Source organism: Canis lupus, chromosome 17 (assembly GCF_048164855.1).
Source record: "Canis lupus baileyi chromosome 17, mCanLup2.hap1, whole genome shotgun sequence".
In the NCBI taxonomy this organism is placed as follows: domain Eukaryota; kingdom Metazoa; phylum Chordata; class Mammalia; order Carnivora; family Canidae; genus Canis; species Canis lupus.
Genome location: NC_132854.1, coordinates 6,605,702 through 6,631,542, shown reverse-complemented (window position 1 = coordinate 6,631,542; position 25,841 = coordinate 6,605,702). Strand labels below are relative to the sequence as shown.

The 25,841-nt window shown below is 38.0% G+C and overlaps 1 long non-coding RNA gene across 1 annotated transcript; it reads left to right on the top strand.

The window, feature by feature from the left end:
• Positions 1-7,954: 7,954 nt before the first annotated feature.
• LOC140608286 (uncharacterized) lies at positions 7,955-24,935 on the top strand. Its single transcript, XR_012010307.1, has 4 exons — positions 7,955-8,112; positions 22,177-22,292; positions 24,104-24,125; positions 24,656-24,935. It is a non-coding gene; the product is annotated as an uncharacterized lncRNA (long non-coding RNA).
• The last annotated feature ends 906 nt before the right edge of the window (positions 24,936-25,841 follow it).

Genomic DNA, 25,841 nt, shown 5'->3' with positions numbered 1-25,841 from the left:
GCCCAAGCGTCCACTGATGGTTGATTGGATCAAAACAATGTAGTATCCACAGACAATGGGACATTACTCGGTCAAATAAGAAAGGAAGTTCTGAGACTACATCAGGGATGAGCCTTGAAAGCACCGAGCTAGCTGAAAGTAGCCAGATACAAAATGAAAAATGTAGTATGATTCCACTTATACGAGAGGTACCTAGAATAGGAAAATCCATAAGGACATAAAGAATAGAGAAGTTAGCTGGGACTAGAGTAGGGGAAGATAGGAAGCTAGTGTTTCATGAGTATAAACATTTTTATTTGGGATGATGAAAAAGTCTTGGAAAAATACATTGGTGATGGTTGCACAGCACTGTGAAAGTACTTAATGCCACTGAGTGATAAACATAATAATTAAAGTGGCAATTTTAGGTATCTTTGGTATACACTTAGGAGTATGTTACCACATAAAAAATACACTATTAAGAAAACAAAGAAACAGTCTGTTAAATAAGTAAGTTATACCCTATTCTCTTATCTTGATAAATAGACCTCTCAGTATAATTTCAATTCAGGCTTGGTGGATTGCTCTGTCTCCCATCTGGAATATTGTGGTGTGGTAAGTACAGCCTCCTGGCAACTTGGCTCCATAATCAGGGAGCATCCTTATCCCCTTGGAGGCACATCCTGGTGATGCTGTGGTCTGAGCTCAAGAAGAGCAATCCACACAACAGGCCTGCTTGCTCCTGCAAATCAGCGAGCAGGACATTCCAAGAGCATCATACAGAAGCCAGCACAGGTTGATTGTGGGCATGTTCCCTTGGCCCACAGGACATTCTGAGTCCTTGCTCCATGGTAGAGGGAGGGGTGACTGTGCACAGATGTGCCAGAGCGGGGCCCCCTTTGATACGGAATCCAGCATATGAACCTCTCTTGTGAGCTCTCAGAGCAGAACTGGATCCCATGTTTGATCCAGAAAGCCTTTTGCTCAGCCTCACCTGTCTCGCTGACGAGAATGTCCTTCACCACAGAGCCATCCGATTTATAACTGATACAGGAAAACTCTCTGGGCTCACACTGGTGTGTCCTATCTTCTCTATTTTAGTTAACAGCTGTGGTGTTAAACCATGTAGAATTGATGCCACCAGCCTTCTGCAATGCACAACATTTTGGTTTCCAGGCTGGTGTGTTTAAACACTCTCTGTGGATGCTCTTGGTCGTTTCTCAAATGCTGACACACCCTGCACAGACAGGTAACCGACGGACTCTACCTTGGGGTCCCAGAGCAGGTTACTGACTTTGTTTGACAGCCGGCACACTCTTCATTTGCATAGTCCTTTTGTCTAATTAAAGTCATCTGCCAATTAGTAATGAAAGCCCTAATCCTCTGACTTTTTAAAAAATGTGATGGTGACATAGACTGAATAAAGAATCAAAGCCTTCTCCTACCCTAGTGAAAACAAGAAGCAAAACCGATCCCTCACAGCATGATAAATGCCCCCCACTCCTCCTGCCATTTCTTCCAGGTAAAGAAATGTCTGTAGCAATTCCATCATTTCTCTGAAGATTTACCAGACTAAGGAAGAGAATTTAGGTACATTCTTTTGGTATCTTCTTTGGATTTTGTAAGCATAGGTAGTAGTTCTTCCTGTTGTAAACAGATTTGGTTGTTTTCATATTCTTAGGACTCAGGGATATTGTCCATATGATCAGAAATTCAAAATAAGCTTTTTGGTTCCCTTTAGGAAACCATATTGCCCCAACCCCCTCCCCCCACCCCTTTTTTTTTTTTTCATTTTGCCAGAAATTCACATTTTCCTATTAAGCTATGGATTGGATTTCTGGGGTTTCTCATTGATTCATTTATATGTATCTACAGAGGTCATCAAATCACTCTTTAAAAAGAAAGAGGAAATTAAATCAACAATGTGGAAACAAAAACTCATGAGCTGTTATAGGCAAAAGCCACCTATGCTAAAATTAGTGGGTGAATGTATGATGGAACACAGGAAATTTCTGTAGACTCAAAATACTTCTCCAGAAGACACTTACTTACCAATTACAAAGTTAAAAGTAGCTGCATTTTTGTCATAACATGGTCTCAGGGCACCGAAATGCAAACACAGCAGACACCATCAAAACCAAGGAATGCAGGCTTACATCTCATGGATCCCCTGAGACCATGAGGACAAAAGCACAATGTCACCTTGGCAGGATTTTTGCCAAAAATGCATAACCTCAGTCTAATCATGCGAAAACATCAGAAAAACACATGGTGAGGGGCATTCTATAAAAAGAACAGACCAGGAATCTTCTAAAGTTTCCAGGTGACAAAAGACAAGAGAAGGACAGGTGTGATGGGAAAAGACAGAGGGACACAGTGACTAATGGCCTCGCGGAGCCTGGAGCTGGTAAAACATTACTGGCCAAGATAGGAAAACCATAATAAGATCTGTAAATTAGTCAGTAGTATTATTAACTAAAAATTATAATAAGATTGCCATTAATATCCTGTATCACTATATTTTACCTTGTATACTGTATATTATTTTATATTATTAATGCCACCACATTAACAAGTAATGGTGCTACGGATTAACAGCATAGTTATTAGTTACGGTAGTTATATTGTTACTAATAGCAATGAGTTAATTAGTTCATGGTAAATGCCAATTTCCAGATTTCACTAAATACACTATTAGTATGGATGGTGGCAACACCAAGTGAAGCTAGGAAAAGAATATACGGGAAATGTCTACTTCCAGAATTTTTCCATAAGTCTAAATTTATTAGAAATAAAATTTTACAAACCCCAAACCAGGGCAGCTTAAGCATACCTTTCTTGTCTCTTGTCCCTCTTGCATTTGCATGGGACACAGGCTCACAGCTGCCTCTGTTACCAACCTCGTATCATGTGGAGAAAACAAGCCACTGAAAAAATAAGATAAATTATTCCGATTGTTTAACTGCCCCATCATTCTCTGCAAATTAAGTTTTCATTATAAAGTGACTGTTCTCCATGGTCACAGCAGTCCATGAGTATTGTATACTATGGCACTCTGGATTGGCATGCTTCCTTCTCCAAAAGAGTTTTTGCACAGCACTGCTATCTGCGCAACATGGAGGACATTAAGCTGGACGTCTTCAACATAGATCAAGTCCACGATAAAACAACATTAACAGTGTACTGATCCTATGATCTGCTTTCACCTTACATACATAAAACAAGTAACATTTTACAAATGTGCTACATGCATCCTGTTATTTAATAGCCTCGATGATTCTCCTAGTTAGATATTCTTCTTTTCATTTGTGAGGAAAACTGAAGTTCAGAGAGGCTATATTACTGAAGATCATGTAGCTCCTGTGGTGGATTAAAATATACCCATATACTTTTCCTCACATCCAATGATGAGACCTAATTCTCCTGCCCTGGAGGGTAGCTGACCTCAGTGACTTGCCTCCAATTAATGGAACATGTAGAAATGATCGATCATTTGTGACTTCTAAGACTCAGTCCTAAAAGACATTGTGGTTTCTCTCTTGCTCTCTCTTATTTGGAAGGGAAGCCAGCTGCCAGGTGTGCAGGCAGTCAAGCTGACAGTGAGGAACAGATTTCTCCTACCAACAACCTGCAAATGAGATATTTGGGAAACCAGTGTTGTAACCCAGTCAAACCTTCATATGATGACAGCCCCAGCTGCCAGCTCAACTGCCACCTCATGAGAGCTTCCAAAACAAGACCATTCAACTAAGCCATTCCTAAATTCCAGACCCATAGAGTCTGTAAGAGATAACATGCATGTGTTCTTTTAAGACACTAAGTTTGGGGATCATTTGTTATACAGCAATAGGTATTAATATAACTACTAACAATAAGGGCTAGATTTAAACTTAATCCAGCTCCTCTGATCCCAGATCCAGTGTCCTTTTTACTATATTGCCATTGCCTTCCTTCTGACAAACTATAAGCCAGTCCATTATTTTGCTGTGATCATGAATAACTCAGATATAAAAGTCACTCTATAATCATTGCTCTCAGTGAGAGGAGGAATCTGCCATTGTACAGATGTTCTCTATCACTGCCTCAGAGCTCAGGCCCCCAGCATGACATAACATTTCATGGTTAATAAGGAGAAGGGGTAAAGAAATTCTCTTATGCTGTTGAATCCATGAAATATTCATGGAATAAATCATGACAATATATTAGGATATACTTTATTTATATAACGCATAAAAAAGAACACTTTGTCCCTCATAAGATTTATAACTACAACAATTTTGATCACTTTAGAATAGGTAACTAAATCAGAGTAGCTCCAGTTAGCTATTCTATTGGCATAGAATTTCTGGATCTTACAATAGTTGTGTTTGTCTATACGATTTCTTTGTAGGTCTGAAAACCAAGTAATTAGGATTGAATAGAGTAACAATGAATACAGTGGGGTAGGTTATGCACACATGAAAATTATGAGGGGTATAGCAAATTTCATTATAGTTACTGAATCACTAAATTATACCTCTTTATTTTAACATAACTTCCCCCCACCACACACACGTACACATTCTCACTTCACATGCACGTTTTCGATGCTCCTTCTCTTTCAAGGGCTACAATGGATGCAAAGGCTGCCAAGTGCCCAGAGTGGACTTAAGGACACTTCACGGGGACAATGGTGCATAGCTTACAGGTTTTATTTTATTTTTAAGATTTTATTTATTTATTCATGAGAGGCGGAGAGAGAGGCAGAGACATAGGCAGAGCTCTCTTCAAAGAGCCTGATGTGGGAGTCGATCCCAAGACCCCAGGATCATGACCTGAGCCAAAGGCAGATGCTCAACCACTGAGCAACCCAGGTGCCCGACTTACAGGTTTTAAAGATCTGCCCCATGTGGTCCCAACTCAAAGTCAGTCATTCTTACTGCCCCAGTGCATGTGTGACTTAGGACAGATTCTGTGTGGAAATACATGTGTTCTAGTCATGTGGCTTACATGCAAATGGGCCTTTCTTTTCAACAGAACTTGATGTTTCAGGCCACTTGGAAGAAAAATATCAATGGCAAGATGAACAGCAGCCTGCCACTGTGCCACTCTCTCAGAGCTGCACTTTGCCCCCCTTATGTGAGCTCAACTAAGGCGCTAATCACTTTAGTATGCATATGTGCGTGCCTGAGTGTCCTCAGTTAAATGTGGCCAACAAATTTTCTTTTTCTTTTTTTTTTTTTTTTTCAAATATATATTCCACTGGTCTCCTGCTGTGCTTCTACTCTAAAAGCAGGAATAGCTCAGAAGTTGACAGGAAATTTCTCCCTGGTGTTCAAAGAACATCATACTGGGCTTCATGCAAAAAAAAAAGGAAAAGGAATACCCATAATTATTTAAATTAAGAGCTGTCTTCAAACTACTGACATCCATTTTTTGTATTGCTGGACAGATTCACAATTATCATCTTTAAAACTTAAGATTTATCATGTATATTTGCTTATTATCTGCCTATGTCAATTTTCTACTACATAGAAATAAAACCTCAAGGACAAACATTAACAAAACATATAAGAGTAGGAAAACAAGAAATTTTAGGAAGTGAGATTTGAGAATTTCCCATTTGTGCTCTAACATGTGAAACCTAGGGCTTCCTTACTCCTGTCCTAACAAGAAAAATCAGTGAATTTTACTGGATGCATCAAAGAACCAAGGTTACAGGATAAAATGCCACCTCATCCACAAAGACACGGCCAAAATCTGCCTCCTTGGATTAATAAGTGAGCACAGCAAGCCTGTAGGATTCAGGGTCAATATTTTAAAAAGCCCATTGCCTTCCTATTGATGAGAGGTGAATACTGAAACTTGAAATTAAATAAACCTATTTATTAAATAAACCTTTTAAACCTTATATCCCCATTTATAATAGCATGGAATAAATGAAATATTTAGACATAACTAACAAAGTATACACACAATTTGTACATGGAATAATTTGTAGGTGCATAAAACATTGATGAAAAAAATCAAAGAAGATCCAAGCAAATGAAGAAATATTCCATGTCCATAGATTAGAAGGATCCACATTGTTAAGATGTCAGTTCTTTTCAGTTTGATCCATACATTCATTGTGATACCAATAAAAATCCTGGTAAGCTATCTTTTGATATTGACAAATCAATACTAAAGTTTATATTAATGGCAAAAGATCCAGATTAAATATTACAGTATACAAGAACAAGAGGAAAATGAGAAGGAGGAAAAGGAGGAGGAGGAAGAAGAAAATGGTTAAAGGGCTCAGACTCTCCAATCTCAAGCTTTAGTAGGAAGCTACCATAATCAAGACAGAATGGTATCAAGACAGCATGGTACTAGAAACAAAGACCTAGATCAGTAGAACAAAACAGAAAGAACCCATTTAGCCACACATTCTAATGCAGTCAACTAGTCTTTGACAAAGGGGTAAAGATGACTAAGTGAAAAAGGATAGAGTTTTCAACAAATGATAAGAGATTAATTGGACATCTATATGCCAAAACAAAGCAAATAAACAAAAAAAAAAAAAAACTTAGACCTTACACAAAAATGAACTCAAAGTGGATAAAAACATATGTAAAAGAGTGAGCTATAAAACCTCTAGAAGAAAGATAGAAGACAATCAGCATAACCTTGGATTTGGTGATAAGGGTTAAATATAACACCACTAGCACAATCAACAACAAAAATATCTTGGACCTTCTTAAAATGAAAAGCTTGCATTCTGAGAAAGACACTGTTAGGAAAATAAAGACAAGCCACAGACTGGGAAAAAATATATGCAAAACAAATATCTAATAAATAATTTGTATAGGGGCACCTGGGTGGCTCAGTCGGTTGAGCATCCAACCCTTGATCTCAGCCCAGGTCTCGATCTAAGGGTCATGAGTTCAAGTTCTGCAGTGAGCTCCACTGCAGGAAAAAAAAAAAAAAGATATATAAAATATACAAAGAACTTTTAAAACTTATTAAGCAAAACAACAATTTTTTTAAAATGGGCATAATTACTGAATAGACACTCCACCAAAATAGATATACAAATTGTAAATAAGCATACAAAAAATCTAGTGTTGTCATGAGAAAATGAGAATTAAGACAATGAAATAATAACTACAATTAAATGTCTAAAATAGAAAAACAAAAAAACCTGAGCATATTAATTGCTGGCAAGGATGTGGAATAATGGAAACTTGTTCACTGCTGAAAAGAGTTCAAGAAGATCCACCTGCTTTGGAAGACAGTTTGACAGTTTCTTACAAAGCAAAACATAACCTTACCATATAATCCAGCAACCATATTACTAGGTATTTAACCCACTTATCTGAAAACTTATGTTCACACAAAACTCAGTAAACGAGTACATATAGCAGCTTTATTCATAATTGCTCAAAAGTGGAAGCAACAAAGATGCCCTTCAGAAGGTAAATGAATAAACAGTGGTACATCCATGCAATGGAATATTATTCAGTGATAAAAAAGAGCTATCAGAACATGCACAGATACAGGTGAATATTAAGTTGATATTAACAAATTTAAAAAGCCAGTTTGAGGGATGCCTGGGTGGTTCAGTGGTTAAGCGTCTGCCTTTGCCTCAGGGCATGATCCCACAGTCCCAGGACCGAGTCCCACATCAGGATCTCTGCCTGGAGTCTGCTTCTCCCTCGTCTGTGTCTCTGCCTCTCTGTCTTTCTCTGTTTCTTTCATAAATAAATACAATCTATAAAAAAAATTTAAAAAATAAAAAGCAGTTTGAAAAGCCTACATAGTGTCTGATCCAATTTTTATGACATTCTGGATGGAAAAAAAGTATAGAGGCAGTAACAGATTAGTGGTTGCAAAGAGTTCCATGCAGAGGGGACAGCACACAGGATTTGGGATGGCAGGAGTGAAACTACTTTGTATGATGCTACAATGGCAGATTTATGATGCAATGCACTTGCCACAAACTTGGAGAAATGGCTGGGATTAGTGATATATAAAATTAGCCTGGAGCATACTGAAGTGCCAGAAAGTAAGGAAGTGCATCCCAATAATCCACAATAATGTCAAAAGGACAGAGCACCTGAATGAAAGTGCCAAATGGCCAAAACTGGAACCATTTGAGCAAAGGGAAATAAGGTAGGTAGGATTGCATTATATCACAAAGTTAAAATACATATCCATGAATCCAGATTAATATAAGCAAATGATTCAGTAAGTAAATAAATTGGGGAGAAAGGATAAATCTCTCATTAAGATGAATTCCAAATAATTTATATTGATACTTTGTTCTCAAGAATATGGAGCATAATTTTCTACTCCTTAAGTATGGGTGCTCATAGTGACTTCTTCCAAAAAACTACAGAACGGAAATGAGAACTAATAATAGTAGAAACACATGAGAAACACCACCTCAACCAGGAGATTAACGTTAACATCAGTAGCTGTGAGCCATGTTGATAATGTGCATCTGTGATATGATCTGATGAAAATGGTACTCCGCCTCATTGATTTTCCTCTCCAGAATCTCTAAGCCTAATCTCATAGTGACAAAAATATGCAAAAAAAAAAAAAAAAAAAATCCAGGGCAGCCCAGGTGGTTCATCGGTTTAGCCCCATCTTCAGCCCAGGGTGTGGTCCTTGAGTCCCAGGATTGAGTCCCTGCTTGGAGCCTGCTTCTCCCTCTGCCTGTGTCTCTGCCTCTCTTTCTCTCTCTGTGTCTCTCATGAATAAATATATAATAAATAATCTTTTAAAAAAATCCAGAAAGGGACATTCTACAAAAAAGAAAAAAAAAAAAAACAAGAAAAAATTTAGGAGCTGTCATGGCCAAGAGGAGCCTAATGACACAAGACAATTATAAGTCCTGTGGTATCCTGAATGGAAACCTGGAACAACATTAGAAACATAAAATATTAGGTAAAAGTGTAAAGAAATCTGAGTAAAATATGGACTTCAGTTAAAAATCATGTATCAATATGGGTACATTAATTAGAATAAGTGTACCATACTAATGTAAGATGTTAATACCAGAAGCCAGGTTGGGGTGTGAGAGCTTTCTGTACTCTTGTGATTTTTCTGTAACTTCATAACTACTCAAAACTTAAATGGTTATTCTTACAAAAAAATAAAATAAAAAGTCAAATTAGTCTATGAAAGAGGAAAATTATAAAGAAAAGGAACAGAAGAAAGTGGTTTTTAGTCATCTTCTCTCATTATTCTACTCTTAGGGAAACAGTCATAGACATTCAGTCAGGATTTATAAGAATCATCGAGGCATAACAAATTATCTACATTGACCAAATGACTCTGGTTTATTTGCAGCAGCATATTGAGTAAAAAGTGACAATTCAGCTTCATAATAAATATTTTGTATTTTGTTTTCTCAGTTATTCTAAGGTTTAGAGAGTCTGCCCTTTATAATGTGTTATCACAAAAAAAGAACAGAATATAGTGGCTTTTGAATGCAGTGTCATAGCTTCAGATAATACATAGGAAAAGTCAGGGTAGTAGAAGCTTCTAGCCCATTTAGTAGTGCAGGATCTGTTAAAAAAACATTCAACTGAGTAAATTTTAAAGTAATTTTCAAGATTTAAGGTAAATGTTAAGGATCTCGCTGGATCTTTATTCCATGACTCATGAATCAGTAGCATCCTATCCAGCAAATTGAAAGGAGCACTGAAGAGCTTTATAGAACGAAGGATTTCCACAGGTGGAAGGCATGGGACAAGGAGGTTATTCTAGCAAAGAGCTGATTGTATGTGGCAAGGTCACCTTTCTTTAGGAGATGGCAGGAGTCTACCATGCAAATCACCTGCTATGCTAATCAGGTAGCTCCAGTCTGACTGGAGGGAGGCCGGACTGTAATTAAGTTAGATACTAAGCCTCCATTGGGTGCCATGGAGCTTAGTGCAAGTGGCTTCATTTGGGCCCGTTGTCTCTTTTTCATCATTATTAAATCATTATGGCTCACATTTCTCTATGAGAATAGCATATGGTGATCTTTATATAAGCATGTGTCCAACTACTAGAATGGAAAGATCTGCACCCAAGAATGGTTTAAACCCAAAAAGTCATTCTCTTGCAAGAATGCCGAAAGACAGAAGGGATGCTTAAGTATCCAGCAATAGGTTTCAAAAATTATCTTTGCAGCTATTAAACTCTATTAGGAATCAAACTGAAAGATAACAAGGGCCTATAAAAAAGCAATGACTGCAAAAATAATTGAACTTCCTTTCACTTTAAAAGGAGTGCTTTTCTAGAGTGTTGGGCTCGAAAATAAGGTCAGAGTATGCTTATTTTAACTTATTACCTCCTCTTATTTTAACAAATGAGAATAGCCTTTATTCTTGGCAGCCTTCAGAAAAGAAAATATTTTTCTCTCTCTTGTCAAGTTGCAGTTTTGGAATTCAAAAAAATAAGAGTTGCCTGTGCAGTTCAAAAATGAGAAGCATTTCTTTTGTTACTGAAAATGCTTACTTCACACCAGCTCTGAATTGGTATTTCTCCTTAAGGGACAATCTTTCTAATGGTCTGACTCTGTCCCAAAAGAGAACCACCACGTTCATTTCACAGAACTTTTCAAGATGGTGATTTGCAATGCTATATTTATAACAATTCAGGCAAAACTAACTTCTCACACATCACAGAATCACAGAGATGAGGAACTGATGGTATACCCTAATGAATGCCTGGCGTGGCCATCTCGCTCTGGGGTAAACTCAGGATATGTGTGCAGGCACTTGCAGTTAATGGACCCATCTCCTCTTTCCTTCCCTACTGCCTTGTCTATATCCATTGCAGAGAGTGTGGGGGATAAAAATTTGATTTTCCCTCCTCCCCAGGAAAATCAAAGCCTGCTGAGATGACTTCCTTTCTGTCTTGTTTTTCTGCCCAGAGGTGCTATCCCATGTCCTCCCTGTGAGGGGTTACCAGGAGTTTGCTTCTTGCTGTCAAGACCTTGCCTACCTATCTGTGCATTCCCTGTTGCACAAGATAAATACTCTGTTTTTAATCCACCACACCAATTTCCTGTTACCAGGGAGTGAATCTAGTCCTAACTGATCTAACAGTAAGGTCAGTGATATTTTTTAAGTAGTGAACCCTTTCTAGGGTTCCCTGATATACTGAAGGAAATCTGAATGACAGTTGATACTAGAATGCTTAAAGAGTATCAAGAATTATTTGAATGTATTCTTTAATTCTCAAAAACATTTATATGAATGGTAGTATTATCATTCCCATGATCTTACTGAGAAGACTGAGTTCAAAACACATTTCAGGGGTATCTGGGTGGCACAGTCAGTTGAGTGTCCGCTCTGAGTTTCTGCTCAGGTCATGATCTCAGGGTTGTGAGATTGAGCCCCCAGTCGCATTCTGTGCTCAGCATGGAGTCTGCTTGACATTCCCTCTCTCCTTCTCCCTCTGCCCCTCCCTCACCTGCTCATGCTGTGTCTAAATAAATAAATAAATAAATAAATAAATAAATAAATAAATAAAATTTTTTGAAGATTTCAGTAATCTGTAACCGAATGATGCTCACATTGCTGGTAAACTACATCCTATGTTCTAGTAAAAGAAGGGAATGTAGAAATGAACACAGCCCTGCTTTCCTGACACAGTGCAATGTAAAAGAAAACCCTCAAATAATCACAAAACTCAGTGTAAAATTACAATCCTTTTTAAGTGCCATGGGAGAAAAGTGGGCATCTGGTCTTCTCTTAGCACTCAAGGAAGAGAGCCGTGACAACATTAGATATGACATGAACTTGAGTGATTGATAGGCATGAACCAAGAGTGGAAGAGTTAGAAAACATTCCAAGAAAAGAAAACAGCACCTCCAATATCTTGTTGTGGGAAGACCCTAAAATACATGTAAAGAAATTAGTGAAGATTGAACCAGAAAGAAAGGGAGTCTGGTTCACGATGCACTAGAGAGAAGGACAGAAGGCTGAACAGTAGCAGAGACTAAGCAGGCCAGGCACAGGGCTGAGGTCTTACCTAATAACAATGGGAAATCATAAAAGGCTTTTAGTAGTAGAATAAATCATCAGATCTGCATTTGACAAGTATTATTCTGGCTGATACATGAGAAATTATTTGGATGGATAAGAGGCTGCCCAAGGTAGTGGTGGAATGGGCAGAAATGGGGCTAATGCTTCAGTCTGCGCGCAAGGTATTGGTGAACCACAGATGATGATAAAGCAGGATCGGCGGACGATAGAAGGAGACAAACGAGAGGGATATTTAGGAAGTAAAATCCACAAAACTCAGTAATAGAATGAATATTATAACACATAGAAGTATAGGAAGAAGGATTCAAGTATTAGCCTTAGATTTCTGACATAATTAATTTGACATAAAATGGAACTGCTGCCAGAAGCAGAAAATACTAGAAAAGGAATGGAAGAGGTTTAAGAAGGCAAAATCATGAATTCCCTTTTGGTCAAGGTAGCATATGAGAGGCATTTAAGGTCTCCAGATGGAATGTCCAATCATTGAAAGGGTCTGGGTCAGTAGAACCAGGGGTTTTGAAAATATAAATTTGTGAGAACTGATTTCAACATCTTACCGGTTCGCTCATTGATATGTTGAATACAATTGTGATGTGTTTATTTTCAATTTGCGTGAGAATCATGACTTTATCCTTTTGGAAATTATGTATTAGCACATTTAGAGGTAGACAGGTCATCTGTGCAAATGCTCAGCTTGTAACTTATCAATGCCTGTCAAGTGTAGCTGCTAGAGGAGTGCACCTGATGGTTCACTTAGGCCTTGCACTAGGTCTCCTGCCTCCTGGAGAGAATCACAAGTGGCAGTAAAACTTTAACCCTGTTAACTCTGTTTCTGTACCGTTCTCTTCCTACTGACTTTGTGTTTTATTTTATCCCCGACTATCACATGCCGGGTAATGTACTCCCTACTGGAGGAAACAGGAATTTGGTCTTATAACCTGACAACTCAAGTATCTCTGTAGATCTACTCCTTATTAACTGAAGGATGGGAGACCATCTCATTTATGAGGCCACCTATTTTTCTGTTTGTGAGCTCAGATCAACTGAGGATTTCCTATGTGTTGGGAAATAATACAAAAGCTTTTTGATATGTTTGTATTTTTGGTGTGTGGCTGAAGTGTCTGAATGAAGTTACGAGCTCTCTGATGTTGTGTCTGTGATTAAGAAAGGACTTGACTTCCTCTTGCCAACATGAAATGCTTTCCTTAAATTAAAAAGAAACTATTTAAATTAGTTCATAAAGATAAATAAGCACTCAATATATCCAATATTGTCAAACTTCAAGGAAAATTAGAAAAAATAACTTCTAATAAATTAAACAGACTAGATTAAAAAAAAATTATCACATACCTAACAAACATTTTAAGATTCCAGATTCATATAACTGAAGACATCTCTGACAAATTAAAGTAATATATATATTTAAATCTAGAGCTCTTATCCTGGTATCAGGGGCTGAATTGTGTCTCATTTTAATGTGAAGTCTCCCCCCATGTGAACACGGAATATGTGCTATAGCTCTGTTTGCTCAATGCACACGTTCCCTCTTTCCTCCTCATAAACAGTCCTAAATTCTCCTGCCCTTTCACCAATATGTATGTAATCCCCACCCCTATGATTATAAAACACTTGTTCAGCTGCCTCATGAATATACCCTTTCCTTGTTGCATACTCAACGTCTCAATGATAAGCTTTGCTGCGCTTTGGGCAAACAGACTCTGCTACAAATTCTTTAGATTTTGTCTAAGACTGTATATTAAATAATGGAAAAATAAAATTTTGTTTATCTTTTACACTTAAAACTATACTTAGAAGTCCCTGGGTAATCACAAGATTTGTTCTTTACCTCATAAAAAGAAAGATAGTAGAAATAATTAGGTTTGATATATGCCATATTACCAAACTCCCCACAGCACTGTAGGGAGAGTTGTTAAATCAAAGGAAATGCTACAGAATTACCAGATAATGTTTAAACGGGAAACTGTTATGGTATCAGTCTGCTCAGGTGTCCATAACAAAATGCCACAGGCTGGATGGCTTAAAGGAGAACAATATTTTCTTGAGATCTGGAGACCAGAATTCCAAGATCAAGGTGTTGGCAGGGCTGGTTTCTGGTGATTTCTATCTCCTTAGCTTTCAGATGGCCATCTCTTTCCTCTGGCCTGTTTGTATGTGCATGTGCATCCCTGGTGTCTCTCTCACTTCTTGTCAGGACACCAATCATACTGCATTGGGACCCCATCCTTCTGATATCACTTACCCTTAATAATATCCTTAAAGATCCAATCTCCAAATACCATCGCTTTGGAGGTTAAATCTCAAACATAAGAACTTTGGCGGGGACACAACTCAGTCCATAACAGTTATTAATATAAATATTTCAAAATATATATATATATATAAATATTTCAGAAAGTATACAATTTATGGGAAGACCCTAGAGATTTGCCAATTCTCTGGCTATCCATGATATATTCTTACCTTTAAGGAAACATTACCAAACCCATACAAAATAATTGTGTAGTGTACCCTAATGAAAAATCCCTCTTTCCTCTGTTCTGATACTGTTAGCTATTATAATAAATTACCTACAGATGTTCAGTTTTTGCAATCCATAGTTAGCTTCTTTTTACATCACTGCTCATCTGAACACTCTGATGCAAGCCTCACACCACAGTTCATGTCTTAGAGACAGAAGGACAGTTTCAGAGTCTCATGGAAAAATCTGTATCCAGGAACTTTTAGTTATTGATATTTCCAGAATGACCTCTCATGTATAGGCTTCTGAGATGACAGTGTCACCAGCTGAACCCCAAGACCTGACCTTTACTGCCCACCTGCTTGTACTCACCGAACTCTATTCCAGATGTTTCCTTAATCTCTTCTTTCCAGCTTCTCTCTTAATTCAGGCAAAAAACCTGACAGGAGTAACATCCCATGATGGAAACCAAAACTAGTCCTCAAGCAGTAACAATTGCCCAGACCACCAGACTAGTTTGAACTTGACCTCCAACAAGCTTCTATATAGATGGACTATGGAGTGGCCTATGAAGTGACCGACAGTTACCTTTACCTCATTATAATACGAAAGTCTCTGCCCAAGAAGGAGCACAAGCCTCATTTACATAACATATAATGTGTGTGTGGGAATGTTTCCTTAAGGGGCATACCCACCTCTATATATGACAAGTCTGCTCTATCTAACTTAAAACCCTAAATTAAAAAACAAAAAAACAAAAACAAAAACATTCACCTTTGCTTGGGGAGTCATGGCTTTGGAAGTCACTCCCCATGACTACCCAAAATCATCTTAGTTTGGTTATAATAATGCTTCACCATTCTCAGTCAGTAGCAGTAAACAGAGTCAGATTTTTCAGTATACTTGATGATCCAAAAGCAGACTTCCTTATGAAAGCAGGAAACTGCAGAGAAAGAATTAATCACATAAGTGTGCACTGATAAGGGAAATGAAAATTTGGGGGCATATTGCAAATGTTATTTTAATGTTCTAAAACATATGTAACAGAGCCCTTTCTCTTTCTTTGAAGCAGATCTAATCTTCAATTTTGTAAACTGCTTTTGAAGATGAAAGAAACCATTTTTAAAGGTGTCTGATTCTTACTCCTCACAAGTCAGAAACCTCACTAAATCCCCTAATGTTTTACAGAAATGTGTAGATATTTCCATGAGTTCTCTAAGAATCTATCTTCCACTTTACTAGGATATAATTGACAGTTTAATTGTGCCAGGAAGACCTTACTTGGAGTACTTAATCAGGCCTGACAAGCCCACTGCTAAGTAACATGGTTGACTTTACATGTGGAGCCTTTCCTGGAAAAATTTTCAGGTAACTTTGGCCTCAGGTGGTAACAAAGGTCAATTCCTGGCACATCACAAACCTTAACTAATTTGAGGAATCCATCTGAATACCAGAAATGCAGGCTAAGTCTGGTGAAGAGGCTTTCATAGGTTTGGTTTTCTGGTTTTGGAATAGCACATCACAGAGGCTTTTAAAATCCTAATCCAGGATTCCTCATGAAACTCCCAGATACAACGTTACTTCCTGGTCTTAGTAGTACCTTAATAATTGATTGATTTTGATCTACGAACCAAAGTTAAGGATGCTCATATGCTTAATTTAAATTCAGCTGCTGCTAGGTAAATCATTAGGTCAAATCTGGTGAGACTTGTCTTGCTGTGATCTAGAATCCTTTAGAGATTAATTCATCAGAGTAGGGAAGTTCAGGAAATGGGCTCCAGAAATTACTGAGTGTCCTTTCAGTAAAATGCTGAGAGTTAGTCTAGCAGAACCTCTGGGTGATTATCGGATTCTATAGGAATGTGCATCTTTGGTTGTTTTACAGTTCTGCAGAGATAGAACTGAAGTTGTAACAAATTGGTAATAATGCAAATATTTCCTTCCATAGGCATGCAAATAATTACTGTTCATGACACTATAAGCACATTGTGTCCCCTGGAGAATTGGTATCTCTGTGTGTCAAATTCTCTTGGAGCTAGTTATAACATCTTACTTACTCCCTCATTAACATGTCTCCAAGGAAACAAAACAGGAATAGTCAGAACTAGAGAAGGAAAAGAAGGAAGTTCCAGTATTCCAGTCTCCAAAGAGAGGTAGTGATTTCAAGAAAGATAAAAGGTTAACTGCTCTGGGTGCTCCTGAGAGCCTTAAGTAAAAATAAGAGAGTCAAAAGCAGAAAATTATCTCAGTAGAGTGAAGGGGCAGAGGAAAATTGTCAGTTGAGGAATAGGTAAAAGAAAATAGTAGACATGAGTATTGATACCTGTAGCGTATACATTTGGGATTGGTCTCCAGTCCTAACACAGAACTCCTGAAACCCTAGGAATTTCCTGAATGTCTTTGTTATTCATAATAAGCCAGCTTTCTTCCATCACAGTTTAGTTTATGGTGACTGGACAGCTTTAGGATGGAGGCTGGTGACCAGAAAGACCAAATATATGATTAGAGGGTAGGAACTTGCAGCCCCGCCTTTAACCTCAGGGAGGGAAGGGACACTTAACATTGACTTATAAAAATTCTATTAAAAAAATATTCAGAGAACTTCTGGGTTGGCAAACACACAGATGTGGGGAAGGTGGAATGGCCAGTTTGTCTCTTCTGCTTCAATCCTTCACAATAAACTGTTAAGTATAGCATCTTTCTGAGTGCTAGGAGTCATTCTAGCAAATCATCAAACTTGAAGATGGATCATGGAAACCTCAAATTTACATTTGCTGAGAAGTGTGGGTAGACAGGACTTCCCTTTGGCATGTGGTGTCTATAGTGGGGACAGTCTTGTACAACTAAGCCTTTATTCTGCAGGGGAGAGAAGTGTCTTTTCTAACTCTAGATTGTTAGTGTCAGAATTGATTTTAATCATTGAACTCTCAGTTGGTGTCAGAGAAATGGTTGAACTTGGAGGAAACCCACATAATCCCTTATTTGAGAAGTCTGGTTTTCATGAAGGGCAAGGATACTAAAGTAATGGAATGCAAATATAGGATCAAGGGATACATGTCTAAGCCAGTGACACCCTGTGTTGTATATTCTTTTCAAAGGACTTTCATAGGTATTTTTTACTTGATCCCCACTAAAGTCCTGTAAGGTAGGGAGAGATGACATTACCATTCTCAGATTACAAAATAGAAAAGAGAGGTCCCAGGAAGTTAACTTCTTCAAAGCCACATAATTATTAGACAGTGAAACTGGAATATCAATCCTAATCTACAGATGATTGCAATGTTCCCTTTGGCTCTAAAAAGTATAAGATTTCAAAATTCTTAATTTAACTTTGAAAGCCGATTTCAAGTATAGAATCAGAGAGATCTAGCTCAGCGCCTAGGAATATAACTTGAAATCTTTTTTTATGACACTAAAACAATCCCAAAGTTTCTATCAGAAGAAGCAGTAGCTCCTATGTGGGCCAGGCTGAACTGACCCTAATGGGAAGATCCACACAACAATGCTCAAGGCTTTCAGAAAGATGTGGACAAAGGTCATAGGAAGCAGAGAAGAGAATCTGGAAAAGCATGCTGCCCAGACACTCTGTCACATGGGGAAGAACAGGAAGACAAAGAAAAATCAAGGAGCCATAGTAATTGCTTTTAAAAATGTAAAGGGCTGGGGCACGTGGGTGGCTTAGTAAGTTAAGTGTCTGACTCTTGATTTTGGCTCAGGTCACGAGCTCAGAGTTGTGAGATGGAGCCCCTTGGGCATCAGGCTGGGTACAGAACCTGCTTCAGATTTCCCTCTCTCTCCCCCTTGGCCTCTGCCCCCACTCTCACTCTCTCTCTCTCTCAAAAAAAAAAAAAAAAAAAAAAAAAGTAAAGGGCTATTATATAGGAATAGAATATATTGTTTGTGTTGTTCTAGTGGACAGAACATGGATCCATTGATTCAAATGAATGTAAAAATGATTTTCTAACAACCACAAATGCAAATTTGTGAAATGAAAATGTGTTTAAGACTTACTGAGATCTCTTTCCTGGGAGATATTCAAGTTGACTCCAGCTGATAAAGGGCAAGAGATAATCATAGTGGCTACTTACATATTTCTTGGAAGCTTATACTACAATCATTCTATATTTGTATTCTGATCCAATAAAAAGTCATTGGGACTTTAGGCATTAAGAGATAGGTTTGGTTAGTCGTTCAAGTTTGAATGCAATAAATCAAATTTTAAAATATCTTTTACAGGTACAGCATAGTTTAAACTTTCCACTGGGAGGGTGGTGAGGAGGAATGACAAGAATATTTACTGAAATGACTTTAATGAATTTTATTTAAAAGAAGTATAATATTTTCTGACAACCATTTATTTTGGTAAGTGGTTTAGTATTTATATATTCTGCATTATTTGTGTATATAAGCTGAAATCTGTGGGGAAGGCAGGAAAGAAAGAAACAGTCCAAGCTTCTTTAACTTAAGTAAACACAATAAAATATAAGGATTTAGTCATCATTTTGGGATAACGACAAAGTAAGCCTTTATTCAAACACTCAGAATGAGGTAAATTTTAACGCATGTTACAGAATGTTTGAGTCCCCCTCAAACTCACAAGCTGAAGCTCTCACCCCCACATAATAGCTCAATGTGACAGTATCTGGAGATGGAACCTTTGTGATTAGGGTGACATGGATCATGAGGGTGGGGCCCTTAGGACGGGATTAGGGTTCTCAGAAGAAGAGACACTGAGAGCTCACTCTCTGTCCCCCTGAGCACACAGTAAGCAGAGGTCCTGTGTGCACACAGACGCCACACCAGGAACCAAAGCTGAAGCACCCTGATGTGGCAGTTGCAGCATCCAGAACAGTAAAATTTCTGACATTTAAGCCACCTAGTCTGTGAAATTCTGTTTTGGCAGTCCAAGAAAACTGAACTATTTTTTAATTTTAAGTCAAACTTGAAGCTGTTAAAGATGAACTGCTGATCCATTAAAAATGCAAATGAACTTGGGGAACCTGGGTAGCTTAGTCAGTTGAGCCTCAGACCCTGACCCTTGATTTTAGCTCAAGTTGTGACCTCAGGATTGTGACATGGAGCCCTGACTTCGGCTCCATGCTCTGCTTGAGATTCTTTCTCTGCCACCCCCAGTGCCCAAGTGCTCACTCCCTCTAGTAAATAACAGTTTTTTTAAAAATGCAAATGGACGTAAAGTACTAGACAAAGTCTCAAGCACAGAGTGTCACCCTCCTCTGGGAACTGCAAATTCAAGTCTCCCCAGGAGCCAGGCAGGGTCCATATCAACAAAAGGAGAGAGTGACAGACTCATCACTGTCAACGTGTTTTGAACATCTCACTGTAGCATCATTCATTCTATTAGATTCAAAAACAATTCTATTGGGATTTCTTTTCTCATTCATAAAACTGCATCATGCATCCTTTCTGTACAGTTGTCTTGGTCTATTTTTCATATTTTCCTTTTGGACAGAGACATGTCTACGAGAAATACTTCACTTTTCTCCTAACTATAAGAAAAACAATAGCACAAGTCAGTAATTGGATATGTCATATGGTCAATGTCAGTCCAGGAGGCAGAGCAGTGGAGAGAACATGCCCAGTCTCAGAAAGGCTGCCTCTGCACATGGCATCACCATGGGAGCCCGGGGACCAGAACTGGGAAATTTCACAATTGTTCTTTAGAGGCTGGAAATCTAATTTGTATGTAAAATCACCTGCTTTTTTCTTTTCTTTTCTTTTCTTTTCTTTTCTTTTCTTTTCTTTTCTTTTCTTTTCTTTTCTTTTCTTTTTTTCTTTTCTTTTCTTTTCTTTTCTTCTTTTCTTTTCTTTCTTTTCTTTTTTCCTTTCTTTTAACTGGAAGCAACTAATTCAATTAAATCAATAAGCATACTATGTGGACCACACGGTGCTGTCAAACATCAAAGCCTTGTTCACTGAGACCTTGAATCTGGTTGGACCAACAATATAGAAATTGCCTGTTTATATGATAAGAACAAATAAAAGCCAGAGACACTAACAATAGGATTGTTGTTAAACCCTTGTCTGACTTGTTGATGGGTCTGCGGAATTCCTTAATCAGGCACTTACAACGGAATAAATAATGCATGTTTCTGTATCCATTTTAGTTTGGTTGAATATGGATGCTGAGGATGGCATTACATGAATTCTTATACCATTATGTTCCTCTAATCTCAGGCATAAATAGATCTCAGTTTCAAATGCACTGCATATCATTTGATTAAAATAAGACAGCCATTCCTCAAGGAAATTTCCAGCAATTACCCAGGAAAGCCTTCTCTTAGCATGCTGACATTGTAAAGTAAAAATTAGTTGTTTCACAGAAGCTCTGCTTTCATCTAGCCACATTGCCCTACCCAGAGGTCTCTTATGCTACTTTCTTCAGGGCTAGGAGCCACTAATCATCTTGCCTTCAGGTTTTAGTTTCCTTAATGCCACTAGTTTATAAAATACAAATGATGGAAAGACCATCTACTGAGTCACTGAATGCTATATTTTTAAGGCATCATTTTATAACAGATATATATATATATATATATATATATATGTGTGTGTAAAATTGGGTCCATTTATTCTTCATGATGAATTACTCTTCTCTAAAGAGCATAGATACATATAAAATGATGGCTAAAATAAATCTCCGCTGTAATTGGTTCCCTGAAAACATGATATTTAAGAAGTACACAGAAGAGCATTACTTAAAAGAAACTATGTTAGTGTTGAACAATAACTTATTTTTTAAGGGCAGTATCGTGAGATACATACATATATCAAAAGAACACATCAAATACGTTATTTAACTCTGCAACTAGTGAAGAAACCAAGAAGATGCTACAATTGGTTGGAAATGGAATTCAAAATATGAAGAAGGCACATCTTAAGTGAAAGGGAGCAGAATTTGCCACCCCAAAACCTACCTCTTGGGCATACTGATTTTTTTTAGGCTGATTATTTTTGAGACTGTAGACACAGAAAAATCTCAGAAAACAGCAGAAAGAATATTTTTGTAAGGAATATTTACAAAACATTATAAGGGAAATCTCAATTTATAAGGATGTCTGCCTCTCCATATTAGGAAGAGGGGCAAGACTCAATCTCTAGAAACTCTTAACAATGGAGAAGTCATTGACTTAGATCTGCATACAACCTTAACTCTATTTCCTGTGATTCTCCAGGTGACCTCCCATTAACACCCAACCTCCCACCTGACCCCCTGCCTAGATCTTCCTTTGTCTTAAACCACAGATAGTATTTAAGGGCCATCAGGGAGTTACTCTCATGCATACAAAGAGGTATACACATGAAACCAATGTGTTTTTCTCCTGTGAATCTTCCATTACTGGAGGTCCTAGCCTAAAATACCGAAGGATAGAGGGAAAAATATTTTTCCACTACCACATACGTAAATCAGAAACACTCAAATGAATTTACAAACGGATGTAAAACTGGCTTTTTTCATGGAGGTGGGGGGTGTTCAGGAATCAGCTGTCCCTTCTGGAGACAGAAATTCAATTACATTTCTATGGACAGAGGTCACTTTAATTACTGTCAATTATCTACGGCTTAAGTAGTTCTACCTCATTCACAAAATGCCTACAGCAGATAACCTGGAAGATTATTGTGTAATACATGGGAAGCTGTTTTTCTTTTTCTTTCTTTTTTCCCCTCCATTTCAAAATCTTTCACTGGCAGTGCCTTTCCTGACAATGAAGAATCTCTATGTGCCTGCAGCAGATGACCACAGGCCATGACTTGCCAGTCTCCTGGGTCCCTGTCCATCTCGGACAAACCCTCATGCCAACTTTAAGGTTAGTATTATCTCTCCTCAAACTAGATTAATGATATCCACGTTATATGACTTTATATATGTTCTTTGTTAAGACCAAATTATTGTTAAAAGTCAATGGAACACACACACACACACACACACACACACACACACACACAAAGGCTCTGGAGTTCTATTCCCAGAGCCTACACTCTTTTGCACTGAACCATATCATGGTGACAGTTCAGTTATGTAGCATCTGTACATTGTCCACAGGAAAAAAAATCTACATTTCCTTTTTGCCAGGATCTTTTTTTTTTTTTTAATTATTTATTTATGATAGTCACAGAGAGAGAGAGAGAGAGAGAGAGGCAGAGACACAGGCAGAGGGAGAAGCAGGCTCCATGCACCGGGAGCCTGATGTGGGATTCGATCCCGGGTCTCCAGGATCGCGCCCTGGGCCAAAGGCAGGCGCCAAACCGCTGCACCACCCAGGGATCCCTTGCCAGGATCTTAAATGCTATCCTTAAGCTGAATGAAAAGCTAATGTTTCCTCTCTCTTTCTTTCATTCATTTACTTTTTCTTTCTTTTGAAATCCTCTAAAGCAAATGAAGAAGAGGGGAGGGATTTGGCACTAGGTCAGTTAATTTCATAAATGTAAACAAATCAGCAGGCTGAATTGTCAAGATTCCCTGTTTTGACTGATGAGATTAAATCAAGGAAACGGCCATTTCTCCACTTGGTGACAGCACTCGAGTGCAGCCTTAGGTGTAACTATGTTGTGACCAATTAGAACGTAATCATAGGACAAACGGATAGGGGAGAAACAGCACACAATTCCAAACACAAACCAAGCATAGTGTTTAGTACCTTACAATGTTCATGCCCTTTTATGTTGTTAGGTTTATTTATTTAAAGCTTTAAAATTAGTCTTTTCCTAAAAATAGAGAAAAAATAATTTGCTTATGTACCAGAAGCAAAATAAGTTTTATTTTTAAACCAGGAAAACGAGATAAGAAATGATTTTTTTTAAATAAAAAGCCAGAAACAAAGTTAATCCACAAAATTTGCCTGTCAAGTCATTGTCCTTCTGAAGAGGGAGTTTCAAGCTCAACTCTCTCAGCAGTGGAAGGAAAGTGGAAAATACTGGTAGTTTTCAAAAGCAAAGTCCTTGTGTGAAAAGCAAGGCAGCTGATGTGAAATGAAAGAGAACTGTTCTAACTACTAAAGAAAATAATTTCCAGAGTTACTCTCCTAAGGTAGACACTGTATGCGACCTAATTACTATCATTTTTAAAAACAAGTTTCTAGGGTGGTTTCTTAAAATACCCTTCCAAATAAAGCAATATCACCGCAAGGCCTAACTTAGCAAACTGTCTTCAGGGAAAAGGGGAGAGAGGGTAATGAGTGATGTCCAGATATTCATGTCTGCTGACTTAATCCAGGAATCATTTTGGCTAGCTCAGATAGCCTGGGTTTTATTCATACCTCTTCTGTATTTTGTCTTTGTCTTTGTTCAGTTTTTCAACCCAAACTTAACTCTTTGGTGTTTTTTCTTAAGTGGTCGACAAAGTCTAACACTTAAGAGTACAATTGTGTACACCGCACATACCCCATAGGGTCTCTTGATATTATTAATATCCTGTCTCAACCCCTGGAGAGGGAACATAGTTTTCATTATAAGTGTTTGGCAATATCAATAAACAAGTCTTCTCTTTAATAAATTCCAAACTTTTTCTTCCTCCTGTCATCAAATTTGCCAAATAACTGTCTTCATTTCTCCACTTGCATTCATTCCCTGGTCTCCTGTCATCTGGTTTTTGCTGTCCATGCACCACAAAACTCATCAGGAAGCAGCCTCCCATGACCAAGGTAATGGACATTTTCCTTTCTGTATACTTAAACTCTTTGGTCCTTCTGATCCTATCTCCAACACCTTCCTCAATCCTCCTCATTACACTTGGCTCCCCTTCTCTCTCCTTTACCCATCCTGTGAAGAGATTCCATCATTCCCTTAGATTCCATCTTCAGCCCACACTTGTCTTATACTATCTGGTCAGCCAAGGGCTTAGCATGAGACAGGTGGCAAACTCCCACAGCTATAAATAATTGGGAAGCATTTATAAGATACTATCTCAAAGGGGTAGGCAGGGGTTAGGGGAATCCACAGAGGGTAGTTAAGAACTTTGAGGCTCACAGCCACAGTGGGAGACCTCATTACCCTTAGGTCTGAAGGAGTCTGGAAAATAGAGATTATGGGGACTCCCAGAGGGAACTGTGGTCTTTGATAGAGAATCAGAGTCAATCTTAAATGATCACTGACACAATAGGGGGGAAGCTCAAGAAATCAATATGTTTTCACCTTCTATCTCCTGATTTTTCTCAATGTCTCCAATTGACAGACTTTGTAAAACCCAGAGGGCAGGAAAGCCCACCGATGCAATCCACTCTGGCAGTGTTCTTGGGGCCAGAATAGTGACAAAAGCTGGTCTGAAGACCAAACAGAAGACATGAAACTGCAAAACACACTCCTGGTGTGATTTCATCCATTCCTGTAATTTGGACTACAACCGACATGCAGATGACCCTATTCCATTAACTGCACATCAGTGGTTCCCAAAGCTGACTGCATCTTATGATCACTTGGGAGTTCTTTTTTTTATTATTATTAAAAATAAAAATAATGCCACACACATCATATCCGCAACAATTCTTAAATTGACAGGAAATTTGGCTTGGGTTTTTATAATTTTTAAAAGTTCCCTAATGTGCAATTACTTTTGAGAACCAGTTTTTGGCCTAGTATCTGCAACACGTTTCAAGCTCACTTATGCAACTGCCTACAAAAATTAGTCCCCTAAACATTTTATTTTCCCTCAAATAGATTTCCACTGTTAATTTTTTTCTTAGTTGGTACACTACTGTTCAGCCAGATTCTCAAAACAGAAACCTAGATTTACAAACAACGTAAAAGTTGTTCACAGTTCTCTGCACCCAGAATGGTCTTCCTTACTTCTTTATCTGCACTTCCATTTCCTTGAATAAACAAACTCCTCCTCTGCCCTTAAAATGTGACTCTCACTTCTAAATGGTCACAACTGCTCTTCCACTGCAACTCTTAAGGTGCTTTCAAATTTTTATTCAACATTTTTGTCTACAAATGATATTCCTAAAAGCATAAGTAAGTATATCATGTGTTCCCCAAATGAGTTATAAACCAAATTATAGCAAATTAAAAATCACTGACATTAATTTCAATTTATATTGATTGTGAAATTAATTTTATAAATTTGAAGTTATAAAATACAAAGAAGATACTGTTTTTCACAGGTTTTAAATTATGTGATAATGTACTTATGTGTCTTATTTCTGCTTCAGGTTAAAAAAAATTGTGCTGCTAAAACTGTTGAAGCACAATTTTTCTCAATTCTGAGATTAAGAAAAAGCAGGAAGAGAGCTGGAGAGTGATCCATTGGACTCTTCTGGTTTAATCCTTGTCACATCAAAAGTAAGTCAAGCCTTTGGTGCATTTACCCAGCAATGGGATTCTGAAAATGACAACAGGGCAGGTTGGGGAGAACATGGCAA